Raw genomic sequence first — 7,431 nt, 5'->3', positions numbered from 1 at the left:
CCCAGTTAGCAGATGGCCTAAAAAGAGAGTAGAGCCCCACATCTCCAGATCAAAACTGCACGTCTGCAGCATCCTTCCGAATTATTTAACAATGAACGTGCCCATCCGTGTACCGTTCAGATGAAGGGGTGGGTGGGCAAAGCTATTGTATAGTGTCTGCTTTTCCCTCCAGTGTTTCGAGGAGGATTCTTTTGGTGCAGGCTAAATCAGACGGTGTTCCACACATGGATTCATTGCCTCCATGTGGTGCAGGCCACAGATAAGGTTTGGCTGCCTGGTTTGAGGTGGTTTGCTGTATATTGAAAGCATTGATTTCTACGGACTGCAGAAGACCACCTTGAAGATGAGCACACAAAGAACCTGCAGTCTGCACTTTCTTCTCCCCCTTCTCTCAACCCTTGGGTAACTTAATTCCCATTTTTCTGTACATCGGTACACCAGTTTGGCTGGGAAGCTGTCTGAGAGAAGGAATATCCTGCTGCCAGATGCTCTTTTTTTAATTCTAACACAGTTGATTTTCTCTTCACTTGATAAAGTTAAAATAAATAGTCTCTGGGGTGAATTACAGGCATCAAAATTGGATTGGCATACAAACTATGGAGCAGTTGGTGGTTGAGAGTCTGGGGAAAAAGAAACAGCAGGTTTTAGCTAGAGGGGACAACAGCTTTATTTCCCTCTTGGTCCTTGACAACCAAGCAGATGTCCTACAATTATTGTTTTACCTTCTAGTAATGCAGTGTCTTTCCTATCCTCTCAGGTATGCGGCTGGTTCTCCTGCAGATGTGCAGGTAGGGCTCTTCCCTCATTCAAAGCTGTCTTGGTGCACCATGAGCTCCTTCTATTGCTGGTTAACACTGGCAGAGGTTCAGATAAACACTTGGTTCTTCCTTTCATCCTGGCACAGTACCTGTTTCTAGTACCACAATACGTAGGTAAAACTGATAGTCTTAAGAATATTTTCTGAGCACCTTACACAGGCTTTTTTGTAGTTGTTGTCTTGCAAACTTTGTTTCTGGTTTGATGCCCTTCACTGTATAATTTGCTTGAGTTTTCTACAGTCCTCCAGAGTCCTGCAGGCAATAGAACGTCCGATTTCCTCATGCCCAATGCCTGCAGAACTGATGGGAGGCTGTACCAGGTCCCTGCACCACCCAACTCTGTGCATGGCTGTGGTCAGAGGCAATGCATATTGTCCAGAAGAAAACACACAGTGCTGTTGGGCTCAAATCCTCACCATGGCCGTCTCACACGTATCCCAGCAAATACATTCACGAGTTCCCCAGCGAGCCAGCAGTGACTGTCATGTCCCAAGGTGAACTTGTGTTAGGAGTGGAGCCAGGTAGAGATAATCACTGAACTGGAGAATAACTGCACCATGTGTCTCTCCTGCTCAAAATCACTCTAATTTCCAACATCTTGCCTCAACCACGATCTGTTAACAATGCACAGGCCAAGAATCTGTCAGAGGAATTTAAATACAACTCTGACAGATTGTAACGAGATAGACTAAAACTTTACCAACCTGTGGCTTTCTTTTCAGGCTAATCAAGGAAGTGTTCACTCAGGTTGGGATGGAAAGCGGCCTGTGAGGAATTTCTGTTGTATAACTTCTGGTTTCTGAAAGCAAGAGATCATCTGGAGGCGTTCAGACCCAGAGGAAATAGAAAGTTGACCTAATACTAGAGGGTTTGTTTACTAAAAACTGAAAGAAGAGGCTGAAGCTGGGAGAGTGGCACAGTCAAGGGGTGACACACTGAAATATGGAGTGAGTTTCCAAGATCTGGGGAAAAAAAAAACTTTCTGAATAGGGAAAAGGAGCTGGCAGAGATAGAAGTAGACCATCCCCCTCCACAAGGGGGATGAGGAAAGTGCATGGGGAACCCTTTGCTTGCTGTTAGCTAGATTCTGTAGGATGCTAGAGAGGAAAGTCCAGTGCTTATCTGATGATATTTTCTAGCATTATTGTACTGACATCATTGTGCTGTCTATCACTTGTCAATACTGCTTAGGACAAATGCCTGAAATCCTCGTGTTCTGTTAACAATTGCAGCAGTCCTTCTGTTAGTAGTATTAGTAGAGTAAGTTTTAAGCTTTATTTAGTTTCTGGCAGAAAAAAAAACTGGCAAAACTACACAATTGGGAAGGAGGAAGAGAGCTTCAGTTAGGAAGAGCCCCTGCGCAGGGAGGTGCAGGACCCCTGCCCAGCCCGGGGGCTGCAGGGAGGTGCAGTGGCCACAGGGTTCCCTGCATCCCCAGCGCTGCCTCCACCCAGGTCTCCCAGGACTGGTCCTTGGATGCATGCACTGATGTTGCATCTGGGATTAAGGAGAGGATGGGACAGAGCAGAAAGAAGGGGAAACTTTCTCCCAGCTGCCTGTGCCAGTCTGTCCAAAGCGCTGCTCCAAAACTGCAGAGACTCCCACAGCTCAACCGGACACAGAACACTTCCTCTTTCTCAACATCTGCATTCCTGTAAGTTGACGTAGAGCTGCTCATGGCAGTTGTTTGTAGACCCTCCCTTCTATCTTGTGCCCGAGATGAGTAGTTGCAGTATAAAGGTGGTTTCTCTATGGCCACGTTCCTGCAGCAAAGCCCTGGGCCATGTGCTGAGCGCTGTGCTGCGTGCTGCGTGTCGCTGTGCCGATGGCCAGAGCTCTGGTGTCGCACACCAGTCGCGTATGGAAAGCTTTACCCTCTAATGTGAAAAATGGGAAAGACAGGTGCAATCTGTGTCTAACATCGTTCTCATGGTTATTCCTCTCATCTTGCAGGAGCTCTGCTGCTGCTGCCTTCCCTCTGTGTGAGCAGCAGGGCCCCTGGTATAGAAAGCAGGCGCAGGGTCCCTGTCCCTGGGTCTGAGTGGAGTCAGATATCAGCCGGACTTTGGGGTGCTTGTGAACCTGAGCTCACTCATGTTGCCCAGCCGCACTGCTTCATAACGGACCTCACTGGAACAGTATTTTTAAAAGTTTTTGCTAAATGTGATTACATTACATTACGCTACATTAATGTACATACATTACATTAATGGTTAAAGAAGATCCATAGCGGGCATCTGGTGAAACCAGCGAAGTACTTTCAGAGAAGACCGTGGAAAAATGTTATCAGAGAGATTTAGTGTTTCACAAAGGATCAGAACGCCCTGCTGTAGGGGTAGGAGAATGGGAGATTTAGGAGCAGTTAGCAGCTTGGGCAAAAAACAAAGATGAATAATAATGGCAGCTCCCATTTTTTTCTATTAAAAGTTCCTAGGCTACACAGATTTGTTGTAAATGATGACACTGAATAACAAGCTTTGCCCAAGCTCCGCTGAAAGGCTTTTTAACATCAGCAGCCGATGCCCTCCTGCGCGGGGACACAATTGAGTCTGCTCCTCCAGACAATGCACCTGTCACTGCAAAACAGAGAGCTGGCAATTAGCAGGGGAGGCTCCGCGCTGTGCTTTCATCCCAGACAATGAGAAGGGCCTGGAAGAGCACGATTAAGGCATGTCCGCAAGAGATTGTTGGAACAATCCTCCCTGAGACTTTTGGGCATTTGAAAACACAGAAACAACAAAAAACCCTGGTTAAATCTAACTCTACAGACAAGTCTAGAAAGCAAAATAACACTGGAACGGGACCATTTGCTTTGGAAATCTATGCCTGAGGTTGTGCAGGAAAGGCTTGCTTCTCAAGTAAGAGATCTTCAGTGAGATATCAGTGGTGCATCACAGGCAAGAAGCACCATGGGGGATTCGGCACACGCAGCTGCAGCGGAAGCTGTGCACTGCTTAAGCAGGGCTGGGTGAAGCACTGCCATCTGGGGAGGGATGGGGAGCACACTTCTCATGCAAGAGCAGAGCCCTGGGCAGTGCTCCATACTTGGCACTCTGAACGTTTAAAATTCTCCCAAAGGATGAACTCTCCAGAGGCCCTGAAAGCTATGCAGCCACAGAAGTAGTCTCAGCTACATCTTGTGACCAGTTCTGAAACTGGAAGCTGCTCAGCTGAGCCTTTTAGAGCTCTCTGCTAGAACAGACAGAATTGGTCAGCAAGTCTCAAACTTGCTCTGCTGGTGGAGGAATTTTTCCAGCTCTTATGCATCAGAAAAGTCACAGAGGTAAACAAAAATAAATACCAGCTCCATCTTCTCAGGCGTGTAATATATTATTGCTATATGCTACAAAGTAATTCCTACTGTGGATCTTCAGTTGCAGATCTCAAACTGCACTCTCAGCAGCACAAAGGGCACAGAACAGGCAGGGGGGGCACGGATATTCTGCCCAGAGCTCTCACACATCTTCCTACTGCGAGCAGCTCAGGTGTGACCTGTGTGCTGAGGGCAGGTCGGCGCTGGCAGCGGGCATGGAGGTGCGGGGGGAACGGCGTGTTTTGCTGTGTGAGGCAGTGAGCTGGTGCAGATAGGCTCCTGAGACCTGCGTCACTCCATCCCCTTGGGCAGGGGGGCTCTTCCTACTTTTGAACTCGTGCCCTCTTCCCTCGCTTCCTGAAGCACGTATCCCCAGCGTGCCAGAATCTCGATGTGAAGACTGTAGCATCAGGAAGTTTGGTCAGCCCTGATGTGACAGACTTGGGAGGAGAGTGGGAGAGAAAATAGAACTTGACAAATAATGGGATTGCCACACATGTGGGTGTCTGGCCACAAAAGCAAGTCACTGCAGACCTTTACTGTACAGAATAAAGAGACTTGTTTGCAAACCTGAAGAATTAGCTGGACATACTTGTGTCTCTGCAGAGCTGTGAAATGTGAAATGGCATCTGCAGTCCAAATTCCAAAGAGAAAGTTGTGCATTCTCTGCCCGCTGCTTGGCTGTGTAACTACAGACCAGTCTTTGGGGTGATGTGTGCAGGGATGTTAAGTGGTGACACTGCGTCTTCGTCCAGAGGCGGTGAATGAATTGTGTAGATTTTTGCAGACACTGATGCCTCCGATAGCTCAGTCCATGTGAGAGCTAACGTTCACAAGCAAGCAAGTTAATGACTTCTGCTGAGTGAGATGGGATGTCCTGGGCTGGAGCAATGGAAAGTTGTGCCATGAGTGGATCACTGCAGTGCACACGTCCAAATATTGATTAATTTCTTGCTGAATACTGAGGGTCTTTCTTCAAGACAGCTGACCTGGGGGCGCCGCAGGAGCAGAGCCAGGCGCTGTGGGCCTTCCACCAGCAGGGGTTAGCAGGACAGCCAGCCTACAGGGGTGTGGGAAGGACAGAAGGGTCTGTTTCAGGGATATGTCAAATATTCAAGCTGAGAACACGCTCAGAAATCCATTAGTAGTCTTGCCATTGCAGTGGTAGACGGCCCATTCTCAGCCTTAAATCTGCCACAGACTTTAATTTGTGGAAGTTACAAACTGCCAATTTGCAATGCTTTATGCTAGGGTGGATGGCATTTAGTGGAAGGCTTTGTTAGTGAACTGAAAAGGAGAAGTATTTGTGGCCTGTAAAAGCAGCCAGGAGTTTTAATTTTGGCGTGTGAGAGACATCTGGGCTTTGCACTCACCAAGAAAGTGTCTGAATTTGGGGAAGCAGAAGGTTTTTCTCTTTGAATTTTGGGTGGTCCTGCATGGAGCCAGGAGTTGGACTCAATGATCCTCGTGGGTTCCTTTCCACTCAGATATTCTGTGATTCTATGATTCTGAGGTTCAAATCCTTACCCGTGTGCTCACAACTGTCCCCTTTCAAGTACTCAGAGAAGAAGCAACTGCTTTACTTTCCTTCCTGAATAATAAATAGTGAGACAGTTCAAGATGGTTTGTAAGGATGGAGAGTGTTGTTTCAGGTCCTCCCAAGCCCTATGGCAAATGCCCCTTGCAGAAGCAAAGGGAAACCCCCATATGTAGATAAGTAAGGATACCAAGGGATCTTTGAACTGCAGAACTGAACTGTAGCGTTCATTTCAGTGCGAGACATCGGCACAAACAGCAGCAACTGTTTTTCGGATTTGTGAAACTGAAATAATTAGTGGGCAGGAGGTAGGTCTGAATCTTCTCTCCCAGTGCCTCCTAAGTCAGCACTTGACAAGCCCTGTTTCTAATGAATCTAATTCAAACAAAATTTGGGATGCAATAAACTCAGCGAGGAGGAGCTGAGTCAGAGAGGTGACCAGTTTTGTGCAATAAAAGGTGGGGAAAATAAACAAATATCAGACTGGAATAACACCTACAGCTGGGCTAGGGAGATGTTTTGAAGGATAACTCCACAGGGACAGCCTTGCAACATGACCTAGTGATCTTTGACACACACATCACTTTGTTCCATTTTTCACTACATCTTATTTGGACACATGGCTTTCTACTCCACTTAGCAACTATTTGATTTATAAAGATTAACGTGTTCCTGGCCCGTGTGCTGGGAAGCCCTTCCGTGGGTTGTGTGAAAGATGTGCCTCGAGGGTGGTAGATCAGGGTTTACTAGCTGGTAAGGATAACACTTCCTAAAATGCACCTGAGCTGATTTTTTTAATTGACTACGTGTAAACAGAATTGCAACCTATTTATAAATAAGCTAACTCAGAGTGACAGCATCACCCAAGCTGCACGACACATTTTGCCCCTTGCTCATCTGCTTATTAAAGAGATTTGCAGGCATTAAAAGTACACTGGAATTTCAGCATCTTACTGTCCTGAGGTCATACCTCTGCTTGACAAGGTCTTTTTGCACTGGACAGACATCTCTTAACACTAAGAACTTTGTTATTTTTAATTGATTTTGAGATGTATGGAATGAAGGCTGACTTCAGGAACTGCAGATGCCTTAAGGAGACAGCTGACTGTCTTGAGTATTTGTTTTGTGTGAATTAGTGCAGATACAATGATGAATTACCAGAACTGGCGGGGATGACTCTGCTGCCATGGCAAGAAGCAAACAGATGCCAAGTACCAGCTTTCATGTGGTTGGAGCTGCTGCTCTTCCTTTACAACGCCTATGAAGCATTGTAAAGCCTGCTAGAGCCGACCTTGATTCCTTCCAAAGCATAGTGTGTGATTGTAGGAATTAGTTCAAAGTCAAACCTAAAGAACATGTGCAGATGAGGTTGCAAACTCAGGCAGCATTCACTGAGCACTGGAAACTTTTCTTCACCTCTGCACATGCAGAGAGGATGCTGTCTGTAATAAAGAGGAGTGAGGCTGGAGGCCGTGGTCTGGATTCTAGTTCTAAGTCTATCAGGGAACTACAGTTAATTCCATTGCAAAAAATTGGTTAACTCAATCTGAAGCACGGGCATAAATAAGGTAATTTGCATAAATAAGGTAATTTGCTATCTGCTGGGTAACTGCTCTTATTAAACTTTATCTAGCTGCAAGTTTGAAAAGTGCTTTGCACTTTTTCATCGGAAGGTCCTCGGGCTGGACTCGGACGCTGCTCCCTCCATCACCGAGCAGGGTTGGCAGAGCTGCCGGGCGCTGCAGAGCCCCTCGGGGCGGCCC

This window comes from Lagopus leucura, unplaced genomic scaffold (assembly GCF_019238085.1).
Source record: "Lagopus leucura isolate 7727_CA_CO unplaced genomic scaffold, USGS_WTPT01 Super-Scaffold_100022, whole genome shotgun sequence".
In the NCBI taxonomy this organism is placed as follows: Eukaryota; Metazoa; Chordata; class Aves; order Galliformes; family Phasianidae; genus Lagopus; species Lagopus leucura.
This window is presented reverse-complemented; position numbering follows the sequence as displayed.